We start from the raw sequence: 19,473 nt of genomic DNA on the forward strand, positions 1-19,473 counted from the left end.
AGACTTAAGTTGATGTAACTGGGAGTGGAAACTGCTTTTTTACTGCGGATATAATTCATGCAGGAGGATGCTTATAGCATCCAAAAGGCTTTAGGCTAGGGTTACGATGCTATCAGTGAAGTACAAAAGGTATCAAGGGAAAGGGGAGTAAATTCTTGCAAAATACTAGCGCAGTGAGCCATTGCAGAGCTACACTCATTTTGTACCCAGTGCTCTGGATCCTCTGTGCCTCTGAATCCCCTTTCTCCCTCAGCCCTTGTCTGGTGAGCTCCAGCCATGCCAGCTCAGCAGAGCCATGAACTCTTTGCATGTGGTGTCAGTACAAGGTCCATCCAGGTCCGTCCTAACATCCCACCAACTGAGTGGTCCTCCTTGAAAAGAACTGTGGGATACGCACAGCCTCTCCTCTTGTGTTCCTCCTGGGCGATGAGGGTCTTGATTTCTGACAAAGCCTCTTGTTTCCAGTGTAATATAAATTGCAGTGTAAAAATATCACAGATGGGATGAGCGAAGTCCTTGACCTTGTTTCTTTGTTGTAAAAAGCCAGGTGGTGCTTCTTCCAGGCTCTGTATTGCCAGTCAGCAATCAAACAGTTCCCTGCCACTAAACTGCCAGTCCTTTGTCCCTGGGCACAGAGCAAAATAAAGTCACCTTTCCAACACTTTGCCAACTGCTGAGACTTGTTGCTATTTCAGTGGTACCTGCTATGTTATTTCCTTTGCCCAGGAGGTGCATTGCCGGGCTGCTGAGACCAGACCTCAGGGATCAACTGTGCAGCCTTGCACGTGAGACTGCTCTAAAAAGCACCTCTTCTCTGCAGGGGACCTGAAGAAGCCCTTGGGCTTAAGGGCACCTTGGTTTGTTTGCTTCTCTCTTCCCAGATCCAGGAACACCCCAAGCTCCACCTCACCCTGCCACAAATGATCCAGGACACCCCGCAGCAGCATGGGATGCCCCAGGTGACACTTTAGGCTGCTTTCTCCCAGGAATGCTTTCCAAAACACTTCAGTCTGCAGCAGAAGTTGTGTCTATGCCCTATTTTATCAGGAGGGTTTCTGCTTCGGTCTTTTTTCAGGCGTTTTGCCTGTCTTTATGATGCCCTTGCCAGCCTGGCCAGAACTGAATTTGAATCCCTGATAGACACTACTCCATTAATCAAAGATTTGCCTCAGTGGCAAGGTTATCCTGGAGCCTAATTAAGTTTACAGTTTCTAATTAAATTGATTTGAGATCTTGGGTTGGAAGCCCTTTTAAAAGCAATCATTTCTTAAAAAGTTGAGATTTTTTGGTCCAGCAACCTTTTGTGTTAGACTTATTTTAGCATCCAGAAGTGAAAGATGAGTAATCATTTTTAGGCTTTGGCAATGTTGGTTGAAGCTTTTTCTCATTCACCTTAATCAAAGAAGCAATCAAAAATTACTAATCACCTTTATGAAGGTTCTTATGTCAGGGTGAAATACGTGGCTGTCATATTACAGAGGAAGGGAACAAATAACGTTTACTTGTAAAGAATAAAAGTGCTCAGCCGAGGAGTGTGGGATACCCGGACTGCAATCCCTCTTCCTGTGGTCATTTTTTCCCCCAAGTCCCAGGTAGTTAATAGGTGGTAATCAACAAGGTGTCTTGCACCCTGCTCCTGAGCCAGCTGCTTCTACCAGGCTGCCACTGCGAACTGCACTGCCGCATACCTTAGTTATCCAGATAAAGTTTATAACTTCATTTCTTCAGACTCAATCAACCTAATCAAACACTTTCCATGGAAGATTTGATTAAATGTCATTCAGACGTGGCAGACAAACTTTCAAAATGATCAAAATTGACCAAGTCACTCTTATTGCCTTTGTATGCCAAAGTTATCTTAAATCTTAATGAACACTAATCAGTGCTTAGTTTATGCTTACACATAAAAACAACCCTTGAAAGCCCTCCCTTGGGGGACTTTAAAGGTTGCTTTGGGGCCAGACCAGGTCCTTACTCACTCAGTGTTTCCTCTAGGGTCAACTGCACATGAATTCGCTTTTAGTCTTTGGAAGCTGGGGAACCTTGTTGCCTTTGTGCCCTACTGGTGTTACAGTCTTTTTTTCATGGGAAACTTAGTCACCTCATCTTGATTTTGAGAGTCTACTGAATTTGTATTTCCCCAGTCTTCCCTTCAGAGAAATGTTTGAGTTTTGACTGCTATCTCATTTAAGACAACTACGATAATAAAAAGAAAGAAGAAAAGCAGTAGTTTGAGGAGATGTGGGAGATATAGACTGCAGCCCTCCTGTCCCACTTGCCTTGGTCATGTTCTGTTTCCAGCACCTGGATAATTAATAGGTGCTGTTTGTTCAGCTGACTCATTTAAGGTAAATAAAAAAACTTGACCTCTTCCAAGGCTCTTGCCTATAGAGCTTGGCAATATACAATGGATAAAGGAATGGGAGGGTCATGGATTTCTTTCACTTTCAAATGTTTTTAATGCTTAAAGAGAAATTGTTTTCCAGATGTACTAGTCTGAACCATCTTCTTCATATTCATAAGTAAAATAATTATAAACCATAATTATAATAAGGCCAGGGAGAAAATGACGCATTTCGAATTAATCTAAGCAAATTGAGGCTAGACCTTGTCTGAATTTTCTTTCCTTTTTCAGTTTGCATTTCTTCTGTCCTGAGTTAAAACAAAGAAATATTTCAAAATCTTCTAGGTTTGAAAACATTTCCTCGCCCAGCTCTAATTACTCGATTGAATTATTTGCAGACAGATCACAATTCCCTTCAATTGATCAGTTCTGTGAATGCTTTTTTTTTTTTTTTCCACAACCCCTGACCCGTAACTCAGCTGTAGACCTGATGCTTGTGCTGATCTTATTAGCCTGTTAGCTCATGTGGCCTGGGAGTATTTCCTCTCTGCGTGGACCCTCACTTAAGCTCAGGATATGCATACAGCTTCTAATTCTTATTTAAAATTCACCCCTTCCAAAAACTTTTTTGCCTCTGGACTTCCTTGCTGGGATCCATGTGGGAAGCCCATGCGCTAGGAGCACGGACCCAGCTGGAATGAATTTGTTTAAAAAGCTGAGAGGACTTTCACTAAGAGATTTTGGCATTCCTCACCCAATTCTAATTGCTTTATAAATTTAATGGAGTTACTGCTGGCCACCGGGTGCTGGGCTGGTTGTAGATAAGGAATATAAAGGCAGCCCAGGGTCCTAGGACCTCATCTCTTGGCACAGGATAGTGCTAAGGAGGAAGATGAGGAGCAGGAGGAGGCTTCGCATAAGTGACTCCTGTGTAGTAAGTTGGCAGCCTAGGTGCTATTCCCAGAATCTGCTGTGTCCCCAGAGAGGCTGTGGGGCTCCTGCAAAGTCTTTAAATCCCATAAACCATAATGGAGGTAAGAAACTACTTCTTTTTTTCTCTGCCTTTGTTAACTGGGGCTGGTTACTTAGAGATTGCCAGAAAATCAGGGCTAAGATATTGCAGTTGTGTATCAAAAACTGTTGTGTTTTTTTCTTTTTTTTTTTTTTTTTTCTTTCCACTTAAACCCATGTATTTTGTTGTTGTAATAACAGTGGGAAGTTTAGGGTCTGTTTCTGTATGAGAGCATCTCTGTCACTCTCTGAAGAGTTAATAAATAAGTTCACATTAGGGTGAATCTGTAGTGTTCCTGTTCCTTTGCCAGTAGAAGAAATCTCTAAGTATATTAAATCTCTCCGTTGCTGATTACTGCAGGGATTTTTACCGCAAGGTAAATCTGCATTTTACAAGCAGGAATACCATCTAGATAGATGTTTCTGATATGCATCAAGGGCTGTATCCGATAATGTTCTACTCAATTGAAGTTGACAATGAACATAGGAAAGAACTTGCTGTGCTCCTCTGCACGTTCCAGAACATTAATTTCTCTGGTCAAATCAATATCCTGAAGAACAAAATATTAAAATGGCTTAAGATGAGACTTAACACCCAATCAGCCCAATTCCCTTGGTGCCTCCTTACCTGTTCACTCAGCAATCGGGCTGTAATCTACTTTTGACATGGACGTGGTTAAAAATGTGCAGAAGAGCAGGAACTGGTGTAGTGCACAGAAAGAAAAAAAATATATTTGCAAAATATCTTGTTTCAGAAAGTTGCCCACAGAGTCAAATGATATTTTCATAGTCATACAAAGTTTAGATCTTAAAGAAAATCTCCAGGTACTGTCTGGGCCCAGAGCCTCAGCTGGTGCAAAGGAGCTCTTGTGCTGCCCAGAGCCACACGCAGGATCTGCCTTCAATCAGTCCTGTGCTCTGGTCTCCATTACTGTAAATAAAACCCCAGCAGCCAATTTACCAAATTCACTTTGGAGCGCTCTGGTTTTATTTTGAGCTATTAACCAACAGAGCTGTCATCTGAGAAACTGTGTTGTGGATCCGCTCAGAGCGGGTTGGGGGAGGCTGTGCAGCCGATGGCCGCACCAGGGCTGTCACAGAGAGTAAACAGCCCGGCTGTGGCTCTGTGTGTCGCAGAGAGCAATAAAACCCTATCAAGAAGGAATCACAAGCACCTAATGAGAATCAGATGCAGCATAATACAGGCCGTGGGCATGCTTTCATCCAGATACACAGGGAATTATGTACCTAAACAGAGTATAATTTGGGTTTACATCTTATTTTTCATCCTCAGCTTCAGAGGGAAATGAGTTAGTTACTGGCAGTGGCGTGTAGGAAAGCTGCTGTTATGAACTCAGCGATCGCTCATGCACAGCTTGGCATGATGGAGCTTCCCCTGAGGACTGGGCATTTGTCTCTGCTTGTGGTGGGCTGGAGCAAACACGGTAAATTCTTCTGAGCGAAATGTCCGGCTCTGGCTGGGAGAGAGAAGGGAGCTGGGTGTCTGGGCAGCTCTGGGGCAGGAGAGGTGAGCCGAGGCCCTTTGCTGCTGGGGTGGGCAGCGGCCCTCGCTGTCCCGTGGGAGGTGGGGCTGCCCCTTGCTGCAGAAGGCCCCGCTGTTGGAGCGGCCTTGTGGACTGGGTGCCAGGGGCAAAAGGGGGCTTTGCAAGGTGATGCTGGTCTCTTCCTCGGGTATTGGAGAAAACAACTCAACTCCTCTGAAGCTGTGACTTCAGGCTTGATCTTAGTGTTGGAGAAGGAGGATTTTGCCTGCCGTATTTCCTGCTTCTGGTGTGCTACTTCCCGAGCTACAGAGTAGGAAAGCTGTAGGGCATTAGTGGGAAATTTGTGCCTCACACTAAGAGGGAAAGCTGCTTCCAGCCTCACCTGCAGTACTTGTGATTGCAGACGTGACTGCATTTGTTGTGATAAATGCAGACAACCCTGGACTGAATGTATTCACATTTCAAATGCAAAGAGAAAGGAGGCTGTCCGTCAGCCAAGCAGGGCTGGAAGGCAGATGATCTGGGTGTTACCCCTTGCTCGGCCTTGGTGAGTTCTATAAATCTGGGCACCCAGCCCCATTTGGTCTCCTTTAAATTGGAAATTACTCACAAAAAGCCTTTACTTTTTAAAATGAAACATGACTTGAGCTGCATCTCTGACTGCAAGGTGCTATAAATGGGGCTTACACTGATGTAATGGACCTATATTTCCTCTTCAGAGGCTACTTAGAGGTTGGCTGACTTGTTTTCAGGACCGAGATTCCCAGTGTTTGAGAGCGACCAGCCTGACACCTGCATTGCAGAAGCAAAGAGGCTTTACTTCAGGGCTTGGCAGCAAGGGGACTCAGTTTTCCCATGGATCCAAACCTGCTTGACAACCTCATTCCTCCCCACCATGGTAGCTGGCTTCAAAAAACCCATCCCTGATGCATACCACAGAGTGGAATTGCTTCAAGCCACTGAGAGATGTGTATCTTCTCGTTACCACCAGCCCCAGCTCCCCAGCAAGGCTTTCTACTGAGTGGTGCTGGTGTCTATGATGGTGCAGAGCAGCTGGTATTGTTCGGCTGCTTGGAGAAAAGAACGTTTGGGACAGATCTGCAGCAGTTTTCTCACAGGCGAATTGATGCCGTCAGGGATTTGGCTCTCTGTTTCTCTCTATCACCCTCAAGGTTTGCCCATGTATTTCAGTTGGAAATCCTTTCCCTTGATTATAGCTAAGCAAGAATGCAGGTCTCCAATGTGCTATGGTCTGGGATCCAGGGACGCACCAGTGTACCTGGCCCACCCACCCTGTTACCCAGAGGGATTTGGGGGAATTCGGTATCCAACAGCATCCAGCTCCAGTACAGCCAGACCTGCAATGCTGCGAGAGCTGTATAATCGAAAGGTTTGTGTTAATTGCCTACTTACCTGTGAAAACCTTAAGGTTCAGGATTAAGGGCAAGGAAATTATACTCTGGGGATATTTTAATGAGCAGAAAGACCTATACCTTTTCTCACAAGTCACTTTTTACATTAAAACTTCCTGGGACTATAATTAGGAATTTAATGTTTCGTGAACTGCAGTTCAGAAACTATTGGAAAGATGGTTTATTTCCCACCCCCCTACTTTCTTAATTGATGCTCTCGATTGTTTTTTGGTTTTTTTTTTTCCCAGTGGTTAATAACATAGCGCTTATGCCCACTATGTCTCACAGGGGAAATTTTAATCTACAGGCATTTCTGACTTTATATACATATATACACATACATACATATATATATATATATATATATATATATATATTATTTTTTTCCATTTAGGTAGTTAGTGAACCAGAACTAATGCAAGTGTTTGGCTGCTTGGGAGTGGAGGAAAGGATGATGGAAAGGCCAGAGTTGCAGGGCCATGGGTTCCCTGGGGACTGTCCCTCTCCTAGCACGCAGGAGCTGATCTGGGGGGCAGGGTGGTGTGAGGGGAGCTGCTCAGGGCCGGGACTTTCTCCTCCAGAGGCCACAGCACCATGTAAAACACTTAATAAATGACATGATTTTGAGGCAATTGGGTAATTATACCACTTTGCTGTACTCCTGAATTCAGTTCACATTCCAAGCTCTCAGGCTGAGGCAGATGTTGCATTGCACTCTGCAAAGCTGATTTTTTTGGAAGGGTCTCTTTCATTGCATACTTTTTCCTCTCTCTTTACTCAAAGTTCATGGGCAGGAGAGCTGTTGCCACCTTTGCAGGGGCTCCTCTCAAGGGCACCCATTGACTGCCGTTTCTAACGCTGGCAGCTATAGCCCATGCCACGTGCAAGTGGTAAATGGTGTAAGGCTTGGGGTGTGTAAACAGGCATCCTCCCTGATGCTGCTGTTGCAGAACACCATCGAAGGAAGCTGCACAGGGAGGAAGAAGGTCAGAAATAGTAACTGAGAGGCTATATTATAGCCTCGGACTGCCTCCTCATTAGTCTCAGAGTCAAGACACTTAAAAATAACTGTGACCTTCATTCCCCATCCATTTGCATGAGGCTGTCTAATTGTTGCTGTTCCGTGGAAAAGGACCATGGTGTGCATGGGCTGAGTGGCTCTCCAGTGACCCAGGCTCAAAGGGAGACAGGCTGTTGGGGTTTAGACTTGGCCCTTTGGAGTTCAGATGCCTACTTAGGGGCAGGGGTGGGGTGGGGGGAATGTGCTTATCTGGGTGGGTGCTGGCACATCCCCCAGCTGGCTGTGCACGCTCTCTTGCTTCAGGAAAGTGGGTGTAAGGGAGAGGTGCCCAGTGATGAGGCAGCAGCACAGTGAGCCCAATGGTAGCTGGATTTTTAAGCCCAAAAGCAGACTTGTCAGTGGAAACGTTTGGGGAACAGCTGGTATCAGCTATCGCTGCTCCTCCTCGTCCATGGGGATGGATTGCATCGCTGTAAGTTACTGCCTTGGCAGCAGTCCCTGTTCACACCCCATGTCTTGGTAGAATCGTAGGCTGGGAATGGAAGATGTGCAGCATCAGTCCTGGCTTTATGCCACCCGGGAGTTGCCAGTGTGAAGGCAACGCTTGAGTACCATTTGGGTGAACTTTCTAAGATTTTCATCACTCGAGAAGCTGGTTGTGAGGGACAAGCGAATTTGGATCTAGCTCACATGATCTGCATACAGCAGAGATATGGAGACAGCCAGAAGGAAAGAAAGGAAATTAGGACAACAGAAGTTGATGGGCTGAAAACTTAATTAACATGTTGCAAAATCTGACCTGAACCCAGGCTCTCTCCTTTTCTCTTCTCCTTTGTCACTACTGGTTGAGGTTTTGTCTTGATTTTTAATATTACTGCTCAGGATAAGTTTTGCTCACAAATTAGGAATAAATTATATCGGCTAAATGTCAAGCTAATGTGTTAATTCTGTTGCAATGCAGTGGAAAAATCATATTACAGAATTTCCCCCCATGTACCTCTTTCTGATTCACTCTGTGGCTCAGCTAATAGTTTCACAGCTCTGTAGATTTCAAGTAACTGAGTAACAATCCGAAAGTTTTGCTCTTTATTGCATCCATCTGCTGCTCAAGGATAAGGAGCAGCTCCTTGTGATACACTTAGAATAACACATCTGCTGCTGTACATTGCAATACAGGGTGCTGGCCCCTTCCCTTGCTTTTTATGACAAATAAGCAACAGAATGACAAATAAAGCTGTGGTTGCCTTTGTCATCTCCAGCTCCTCATGCTGCAGGCTAGATGAAATACCCACAGAATCATGGCACCGTCCTATATTTATTTAAAAATATTAAACTATTTATGATGGAGAGGTCATTGGCATGTGGCATTCATTAGCAAGGGCTCCAGGGAAGAGGCAGCAGCGAGTGAAAAACACAAACAGGCTCTACTCAAAAGCTGGAGCAAAGTAGCATCCTTTTGAAATGTCAATGCTGAGCAGCAATTAAAGCCAGGAAGGCTTAAAATACAGGGAATTTCAATAGTCTTGAGTACAACAGCCAGGGAACCCATGGTGGGATTCCCGAGGACATAAGGATAGGGGATCAAGTCTGTGCAGCACAGTGAAATGTAAACTGATTTTTCTGTATGAAAGGAAGAAGGATGAAACTGCCGCTTGTGTGGAGCACTGACAGCAGGTTGGGGAGGGAGGCAGGCAGGGCTGGGTTTGTGCAAGGGTTGCATGCTGCAGGATGCTGAGCACCTCGAGCACTGGGGGCTGCCAACCTTCATGCAGGTGAGTATGAGGTGTCTGCCAGGTACAGGCTACGAAACGTCACTTGAAGGGAAGAGGCTGCCCTGCACCATGGGGTGCCTTCAGCCTTGCAATCGCAGGGCAAGTGGGTGTTAAGAGTCAAATGATAAAAAGGAGGAGTGGGGAATGTGCTCTCTCTTGGAAGGTGTTTCTAAGCAAACAAGAACTAGTTTAGTAACTAAATCTGAAGTAACTTAATGCTATTGCAGTGTTTTTATAGCTTTTAGTCCCCATCGCTCCATCTCCTGTTGAAATCTGTTCAGAAGAGCTGTTACATCTTGTGCAAGTGCTGTCCGGTCCCTGCTGACTTTGCATGCAGACAAAAGCTAACTGTGGTACTGAAGCTCACATTAAGATAATGAATCGGAAGAGGTTAGAAAAGATGACGAGATGAATATTTTGTCTTTGGCTTGCAATGCCCTTTCAGAAATTAATTTGCATGGGGCAGTTGTGTGGTACTTTTCCTTTTATACTTCCTTTTTCATTCTTATTTTAAAATAGACATGGATCACATCCAAAACCCAAAGTGCTCATATGGGCTTTGAAGCTGTCCTTGGCTCTTTATGCTTCCATTTCCCAGACAGCCTTCTGAAAATGCATTTTTAGAGGTTTCTCACTCCAATTTTTCCCTCACCTGCACAGAGGATTTTCACGATTTTAATGGCAGCAGAGTTGCTGCCTTTGCAAAGTGGCCAAAACAAAAGCCAGAGCTGAATTTCCCTTCCTTCTCTGCCCCAGGGTGTTCCCCCTCCCTGGTTTCTGGCTTCACTCTTTCTCCTCCTACTACCCTGAAACTCTACTAAAAATTTCCCAGCTTTTAGGAGTCCATGCAGACATGGAAGGAATGATCCCTAGTTCCCTATATCCATCCTACTACTAGGCTCAGGGCATTTTATTTTAATGTAGAATTTTACAGGAATTCCTACAGGGAGTTTTCATATCCATATTTCCTTGTAGTGCTGCTGCTGAATCATCTAGGAACTGAAACTTGCTTGGCTGGAGAGCAATGTGTTTTCATAAATTATCGACATGCTCAAATTGGTCCTTGTCCAAAGCAAGCCTTCTACTTCGCTAATATGCTTTGAGTCTAATCCCTGCTGTATTGCGAAGAACAAAACCGACTCATCTCTAGCCAGCGAGGCTGGACGTAGGGCACAGTGACACACACTGGGGATGGAAACAGGGAACATAAATACCAGGAGCACATTATAGCCAACGTATTAGAAATGCAAAGGCAATTCTGTTGTTTCAGATGTTGTCTTCAAAGAGTCATTGGGGAGCAACAGCTCCCAAGAGCAGACAAGAGTAATTCACTGCAGGTTATTCTCTGATGGGCTCCTTTCTCCGAGTTTTGGTCCTACACTGGGCAGTGAACTGCGTCTGTTGTTGTACAAAGTAATTCTGTTTCCATGGATCCAGATCTTCAACTAAACTCATTTGATGCTAGTCAGGAGTGTTAAGACTTAATTCTACAGCAATAAAAAAAGGAATGAGCCTAGCAGTAAAATGGTGTTGAAGGATGTATGGGAGATATGATGTCCATCCATGCGTGGTTCTGTATGGATGGATTTCTTGCTCGGGGTTTTGCTAAGTGGTGTTGGGATTGTGGAAAGCCTCCATGACCTCATGCTGAGAACTGGGAGTAGAGCTGTTCCTGCTGTGTGATGGAAGCAACATCCTGATTTATCCCTGTTGGGTTGGCTGCCCATGACTTGTCTGGCAAGCTGCTGTGGGCAGAACCATGTAGTGGATGCCTTGACCTCCACTGGGCAAAGCAGGAAGGTGGAGCTGCTTCCTCTTTGAGCCTGCTTGCCAGAGACATGATTCAGATTTTACAGCTAATTGACTGCACTGATCTTGCTGCCAGAAAGGAATAATATTCAGTGAGTCGTTTGTCTTTCATTTGCTGTTCTCCAAGATCCTGCATGCACCTTATAAAACCAGTCCTGTGACTTGGTCGCTGGGAGGTTCAGGCTTTTCCATAGCTCCCCCTTCTCTTTTTACCTGCTGTTGTGCTTAACCCTCCATGCCTTGCGAGCAAGCACTTTCTTACCTGGGGAGGAGGTGGTGGCTATTTACTGAGTGACCCAGTGTTAAGACAGGATTTGTTGCATTTCCCCATATCTCTCTGCTTCCAATTAAAATCCTGCTCTACAGAGGTGGGAGTTGCTCTGTAAGAGGATAACGAACGTGGTGGAAATTAGTGCCATTGACCTTATAGCAGGAGGAGCTTGACTCCAAGCCAACCAAAACTTGCTGCAGGCCTTGGCTTGAAATGCCATCGGCCCACAGCCCCGTTGTGCTGGTGCTGTGTATTTTTATGGACAACCCTGAGCTTGCAGCTGGAGGGTACGGTACAACAAGATAAGAAGGCCACGTGGCAGACTGATTGCAGATGAATACGGAATGAAGGAAGCTTGTAAATACCACACCAAGGAGGCTGGTGTGTCTGCAAGGATGGGCTGGTGATTGTACAAGCCCTAGCGCTGCTGCTTGCTTTTTGGTCTGCTCATCTGCCACCCAACTGGGGTTGATTTGTTAACACTTCTTCCCAAAGCTGGCTCCCAGCAGAGCCACCGCTGAGCCGTCTTTCATCTCTGCACCACACTGGAGAGCAACGCCAGGCTGGAGCAGGAATGAGTGTATAGCTGACAGCTCCAGGATCTGGCCCATCATACTTTCATGATGATGTTAGGAAAATACAGAGCAAACAATGCTGTAGGAATAACTTAGCCCACATACACTATACAAGCGCTGTTCCCATGATGTTTGCTCAGTCCCCGACTAATTTAGCGCACAGGACGGGCTGGCAGATTATGCAGCGAGACATGCTAATTCGGGCTTGCGGTTCATGTGAAAGAATGATGAGGCGGTCTGGGAGACAATGCAAGCTAATATTAGGACGCCAGGCAGGGAGTCAGGAATCCTAATCCCAACTGCTGCTGACCTGCTCCCAGGCCCCAAATCCCTCTTTGGAGCTGCTTGGAGAAAAGAAGCATCTCCCTTTATGTTTGGCTGAGTTAACCCTGGGAGCCGTTTATCCCAGCCAAGGCTTCTGGCTGTTATTATATATAAATAGTAATGATGATCATAATCTTTCCATAGGGGGCATGGCACTGCAGGGGTAGCGCCTCGTATCCAAGATGCTGCTTTTGTTGGACCAAGCTTGTATGTGCAGAAGATGCTTCTTTAGCATGAAGATCCTCCTGCAGAACCAGTGAGCAGCAAGTTGATCAGGGATATTTCTGTGAAGATACAACATCAGACACCGACGTGAATTCTTCTGCTTCCGTGCTTCAAAAAGCAAGACAGGGTTTGCATATCTTCCAAATCACTGAGAGATATCTTGTGGTGTGTTAATTGGCTCTGCTTCTGAGAACATTTCTGTGTGTGCTTAGCCTTACACATGTGGCTTGTCTGATGCCTGTAAATTACTCTCATGAGCAAAGTAAAGCCCGTCCCCAGACGGCTGCAGGATCAGGGCTGTGCTGTGCGCTGCTGCCTCTTATGTTGTGGCTTTTGCCAGAATTATAATCATGACCCAAAAAGGGACCTCCCAGCTACTCCTCGCTGTTGGAGGAAGAACTCATTGACACTGCTCCAGAGGAACTCCTTCCCAAAACCTCAGCTTGTCCCATCATTGTGCCTTAATGATGCTTATTAATATATTTTTTTAACCTTACTGAAGGTACTTGGGAAAATCTTTTCCCCAATTAGAGTTTCTACTGGATGGGAAGGAATTGCTGCTGTTTCTTCTGTAGACAGAATTGCTATTAATATTGTGTGTTTAAATTCCTCGCTTTTGAGAAGAAAATCTGCGTAGTGGAGCTGGTGGATAAGATGCTGCACTGGTTCAATCCCATGTGCCAGTTAGTTTTGGGAAGTTGAGCCTTAGCAGCTAGTTTTATTTTCAAATTAAATCATGAGATTGACACCTTTAATTAGCTCCACAGGAGCTGTTTGAACTGAGAGGTGAGTTTTTCCAAGCTCTTTCTTCCAGCTTTTTTTCTGTACTTAAGCCATCAGACTCGAATACACATCCATCACAAGGGACTATCAACTTACTCAACACACAGCATCTCTGAAAGGTCCCGGCTTTGCCTCTTCTTTATGGTGCCATAAAGACTTATAGCAGAAGTCTTTCTTGATTTAGCTGTCTCCTGCTATTTTTCAGGATTTTAGGGGGAATGAATAGCAAGTTTTATGTGTTGTAGATACACAGAGAAAATAGATGAGAAACAGAGAATGGTATTGGAGGTGGTACTGCATAGAAAGCAGGGGAAGGACAAGGAAAGGCATCTCCATCAGAGATGCTGGTGAGTTTGTGGATGCAGCACAGCTCTGAGTATCTGCAGAGAGAAGTAGAAGGGTAAAAAGGAGGAGAGAATGAGACTCCTGGGTCTGAAGTAAATTTAGGGGATGTTGGTGCCTTGGGCAGCTCAGCTGAGCTCTCAGCACAAATGTGAGCCCTTTTCTTTGTTGAGCAGAGAAAGCAGAAAGGGGGGATGTTTATCAGCTGAGACAGATGAATTGGGATAGCTTATCTTAGCAGAGCAGAGCTATTGTCTACTGAAAAGTCTCTGGTAACACATGTGGGGCCACTAAAATAGCAAAAGAAAAATTCCTAGGAAAGAATGTGGCTTAATATCTAGCAGACTAGGGCAGGAACTTGCTCCTTCTGTGACTAGATCATAGTCAGGAAAGATTAGAAAAGTCAAGACTCTTCTTTTTCTTCTTTTTTTTTATATAGATTTTTTTTTTTTTAGTTGAAAATGCTCCTTTTGTACCAGACCTCCATTCCCATAAAATCTGACCAAAAAGGATAAAAGTTTAAACATGTGGCAGGCTCAGCTCCTCTTGCAAAGCCAATCTGATCCTTGTTCTAACCAACAGGCTGTGCCCTCTACCCTCCACTACGGACTTTTCCGGAGCTTTCCAGGGCTGTGAGCAGCCTGGCTCCCTCCTTGCCAAAAAAGCCGCACCCACAGGGATCATATCCTGGATCAGCAACGGCTTCTGCAGGGAAGATATGCTTGAAAGAGATGACTAAAATGAGGAGCACAAATGCTGATGAAAGTTAGTGAAAGCTTCAGTTTATAGTGTTGGATTTTTTTCAGAATCTCATTTATTAAAATGCCTGTGGGTTTTGCACCATCACGTTCTGAGGCCGGCATTCCCGCTGCTGCGCACTCATTCTGTGTCCTTGTGCTTCCACCCAATAAGCTCAACAACACCCCAATATACTCAGCCTGTTGTGTGTTATTTAAGTCATAGGATATGACAGTGTATGTTTTATGGAGCCATTAATTTATGCTGTGGGTGACTTTAACCACTCAAGAAGTACATTAATGGCCCTATAAAATACACCCTGGAGTGTCTTAATATGATTATGAGATTGATCTTCAGCTTTATATTCCACTGTGCACGGTATTATTGAAATAAATTGTAGAGGAAGGTGACACAGGGGATCCCAGTAAGAGGTGAGTTGCCTTTCTCTTCTTAGTATCTGCTGGTCACAGACTCACTCCAGTGAGCAAGCTGTGGGATCCAGGCTCCCTGCACTGGGATGTTGGAAATGTCCCATGCAAGGTGCTGCCTGTGGGGATGGAGCTTCACGGCCCAGCTCTGTGAAGGACGTTAGGAAGTACATGTCCCTGCTGGTTGGTCTGTGGCTCTAACCAGAACTGCTTGGGTCCTGGCATTTGGAAGCTTTGCTACAAACACAGTTCAATTGGTATCTGAATTTGAGTCGTCAGTTGAAGTGTTTGCGAGAGCTCAAAGCAGCATCAGCCCGGCTCCTCCTTGCTACCAGAAAGCAGCACTAGCTTGACCAGAAACCCTGGATGCAACACAAAAAATTCTTCTCTGGTGAAAGTTTGGTGGGATTACTATGAACAGCAATTCCTGTTTGGGAAACACAGCAATACATGTTTTCCTATCATGGAGCTGGTAGCCTCAGTAGACCAACAGGAAACCTCAGTGTCTGAAAGGCTGGACTTAGTTTAAAGTCTCTTTTTCTCCCAAGATCCACATACGCAGGCTTTCAAAGCCTCGAGGCCTGTGATGTCAAAGTACTGAGGATTTGAGGTTTAGCTGGAAGTTACGAATAAATTCTGCTGTATAAAATAATCTGTACATTTGTTTGAAGTCTTAATCATTGTCATCTTTTTTGACGCTCTTTGGTGGGACTGTATGGCTCTGAACTCTCATAAACCCACAATGTTCTCAGAGACATGGTTTTTCATCCCAAAACAAGTGAAACTGTGGTTTTCTCTAGGTTTAGAATGAAATCTGAAAGAATGATTTGATGCTAGGGAGAGCTTTGACCCATTTTAAAATCCAGGACACAGCATGAAATTTCAGAGATGCTTGTGAGACCAAGACCACGGTCGATATCCTGTTTGAAAGAACCATTTTAGCTGTTGTTGTGTGTTTGCAGCAGGGCTTAAACACCTTCTGAAGGAGGAAGAAAGCACCAGTCCGCTTATTCCAACAGATCAGAGGCTGCTGACAAATGTGTAACCAAGCCTCAGTAAGGATAGGGAAAAGACCAAGGGAAATGGGCTCTGCTTAAAGCTCTGAGCCAGCCCAAATCAGGTTTTATAGTGGTGTAGTGGGTTGTGAGCTGCTAAGAGCTTGCTGTCCCTTGTGAGATGATGCTGGACCAGAGGATGCAGGATGACTGCCATGAGCCTTGCTTGGACGAGGGATGTGCTCGAGCCTCGTGTTGACATTCAGCTCTTTCCCAGGTGCCCTGTGAAGCTTCATTAATTAATGCTCATAAAGTCCTTAGATACCCTTGCAAAAAGGAATGCATTGTTATTAGAACTGCAGTTGTTAGAAGGGAAGACTGTCGGTTAAACATCGAATAAGTTCCCTGGAAAGGCAGGACCACTGTCCCCTGGGAGAGAGGCCGCACCGTACCGCTGAAATGCAAAGAGGTTTTTGTATGGTGTAATGATCTGGTTTCTATTGGACTGGTGTCAGGGACTTGTCTGGGCAGGAGCAGCCCTGCCGTGGGTCACGGGCTCGATGCTGTTAAACACTGACCAAGGGCCACCTTTAACAGAGGCGGCTGGAACAGCTATGCCCTCACATCATCATGTTGCAGCGGTGAAGTGCTGGGCAGTTGGGAGGAAGGACTACCAAAAATCTTGGCTATATTTGAGCTGCTACAAGTGATGCTGGCTACCAGGATCTGGGGTTATCCTCACTAAAGGCTTTACCAACCCGTCCTTACTGGATGCAGCTAGGAGAGAAAACAGTAGAAAGTTAGTCATGGAGGAAAACTGAAGGGAAAGTCTTAAAATCAAGAGAAAGTTCTGGCTGAGGTTTGTGGGGCTTGTGAAATACCAGCAAGAACACTTCTGGGAGCACAGTGGTCCAGACTTGAGTACGGCATTAGGCTTACAACATGAACAGTTCACGCTTGCATTAGTTTGTGAGCAAACAGAAAATGGCTCTCGGAAAAGTGCCGTCTCATAAATCTTACCAGCAATATTGTTTTTCTAAAGAGTTTTTTTCCAAAATTTTTCCATGAGGCATGAGTAGTTCTGTAAGATCTATTCAGGGCTGCCACAACTCATGTGATGCTCACATGGATCCCAGATGAATTTTAGCTTAGCAGGGCTGTCACATAACACATCCCGCAAAATGACTGTGATGAAAATACGTCACACCCAGCTCTCAGCTGTGAACAAGAGTCTCCTTGCGCTGTGAACTCACGCGTGTGGCACCACTCGCAGCTGGCAGGCAGATGAGAATAAACCCTTCCCTACTTGCCATGCTGCTGTTTTTCAAGGTCAGTGGCCCTCCTGAGCATTTATGTCCTGGGGGATTTGGCTTGATCACAGATCCAGTTTTTAGTGGTCAAGGTGCAGTAAAAAGCATGCTGTGATCCTAAAAGTGACAAATTGAGTAGCTGGTTACAGAGCCAGTGAAAGCAGGCGTAAGGCAATTATTGCTGCTCAAACACAGGGGATCAGCACAGCTTTAGGCATGAAAGTTAAGTATTAAAGTTCCAACAGCAAAGAAGCTTCTTAGAGAGACGGAAGAAAACCAGGGGTAGGCACAGCAGGTAATTTGAATGTTGCGAGTCCACTTCTGCGTTTACTCTTGATGCCCGGGACTGGCAATCCTGACTGCTTCCCATGGAGACCCGGATAGAAGTGTCCGAGGCGTAGGGGATAGAGTTGACTCAATGCTGTGCTGCGTGACATCGGACAAAGCATTCCCGTTCCCTTGCCTGGAGGTCTGTGCCACTCAGGCCAGAGACTGCAGCTTCTGCAGCTGCAAAGCAGCGCCTGCAGTGAGGGGGATTTTATGAAATAGCCATATGAGAGATCTCGGCTGGGGGAAAGGAGCGATGTGGATGCAGAGCGTGAGGACGGACAGGCTTCCCTACTTCCTCTAGGACAGATGTAAGGGCAGGGAAAGTACCCCTGTCATCCTGCTTTTGAGGTCTGTGAGCTAAGCCTGGCTGATCAGCACAAGAGAACATTAGGCTAAGCTCCGTCCCCAGCTATCGCACATGGACTCCCTGAGCCTGCCGGCTCTCCTGCGTCATGGATCATTTCGGTACACGCATGGCGTGAAAGATGTGAGATGAGAGAGCGACACGAACAGCAGCAGAACTCTGCAGGCTGTACCAGCAGAGCACACGTTGGGGCTGCGCAGGGAGCGAGACTGGGCTCTTTGTTTCCTTGTGTCACTTCTCAGTGCCGATCAGCAGCAAAATAGGGCACGCACACATCTGACAACTGAATTCCTTGCTGGAAGGGGTTCGGTCATGCATAAGACTGTTCAAAATGAGGCCTGGCTTTCAGGTTTGGAAGCACGGAGCATGACCTGGAAGGGCCAGCTGGTACATGCACTCTTACTTATTTTCCCTGTTTGAGTTTTGCACCAGTTCTGGGAAACTTTGAACAAGCCAAGGGCGAACAAATGCTTGCGTGTCCCTATTCGTTGCTATAGGTCTGTCCAGCTTCTAAATTCCACAGGGGAAATTAGATGTGGGAACACTATTAACATTGCAAATATAAGCATTGTAAAACTGAAAAGTGGAGAACTCTGGGTACCAGCACAACTTCAGCTCAGCCTCGTGCAAAGGCTTTGATACCATTTTAGTGACGGACTCCTGCAAGGTTTTCCTTGGGACTTCTGCCTCACCGCTCTCTCTTCTGTAACAACCCCTTGCAAAGCACAAGTAGGCAGCGATCCTAAAGGGTTGCAGCTTGGCATATCCTAGAAATCTTCCTGGGAAAGGAAAGGATTCCCATCCCTCTTCCCCTGACACACGATCATCTCCAGGGGATCGACTTCTCCAAGCAGGGGAAGACGTGTGGCTGCTTCCCCACCCCTTCGAAAAAGTTATTGGTGGGAGATGGATGTGGGGCATAGGGCTGGTACAGGGCAAGCACAGGTGAGCAGCGATTCCAGAGGACTGAAACTTGGAAAATCCTAGAAATCCTCCTGGAAAAGGAGAGGATTCCCATCCTTCTTCTCCAAACAATGAGCATCTCTAGGGGATGAACTTCTCCAAGCTGGGAAACACACGTGGCTGCTTCCCAGCCCCTTTGGAAAAGTTATTGTGGGAGATGGACACAAAGCATAGGACTGGTACAAACACAGGTTTCAGAGGGTTGAAACGTGGAAAAACATAGAAATCCTCCTGGGAAAGGCAAGCATTCCCATCCCTCTTCCCCTGAGACACGATCATCTTCAGGGGACCACCTTCTCCAAGCAGGGGAAGACCTGTGGGCGCTTCCCAACCCCTTTGGAAAAGTTATTGGTGGGAGATGGACGCGGGGTGTGCAGGCATGGGTACAGCTTGGAAAATCCTAGAAATCCTCCCAGGAAAGGAAAGGATTCCCATCCCTCTTCTGAAACACAAGCATCTCCAGGGGCATGAACTTCCTCAAGTGGGGGAAGACCTGTGAGCGCTTCCCAGCCACTTTGGAAAAGTTGGTGTTGGAAGCTGGACACAGGGCACAGGACTGGTGAGACAGGGCAAACACAGGTGAACAGCGATTCCGGAGGGCTGAAGCTTGGAAAATCCTAGAAATCCTCCCAGGAAAGGAAAGGATTCCCACCCCTCTTCTCCTGAGACACGAGCATCACCAGGGGATCAACTTCTCCAAGTGCGGGAAGACTCATGGTTGCTTCCCAGCCCCTCGGGAAAAGTTGTTGGGAGGTGGCAGTGGGACATGGGACTGGTAGAGGGCAAACACAGGTGAGCAGCGATTCCGGAGGGTGGAAGCTTGGAAAATCCTAGAAATCGTCCCGGGAAAGGAAAGCATTCCCCTCCCTCTTCTGAACACGAGCACCTCCAAGGCATGCGCTCCCCGCGGCGGGGCAGGACCGGGGGGGCTGTGCCGGGCGGTCTCTCTCT

This window comes from Cuculus canorus, chromosome 11 (assembly GCF_017976375.1).
Source record: "Cuculus canorus isolate bCucCan1 chromosome 11, bCucCan1.pri, whole genome shotgun sequence".
Classification (NCBI taxonomy): Eukaryota; Metazoa; Chordata; class Aves; order Cuculiformes; family Cuculidae; genus Cuculus; species Cuculus canorus.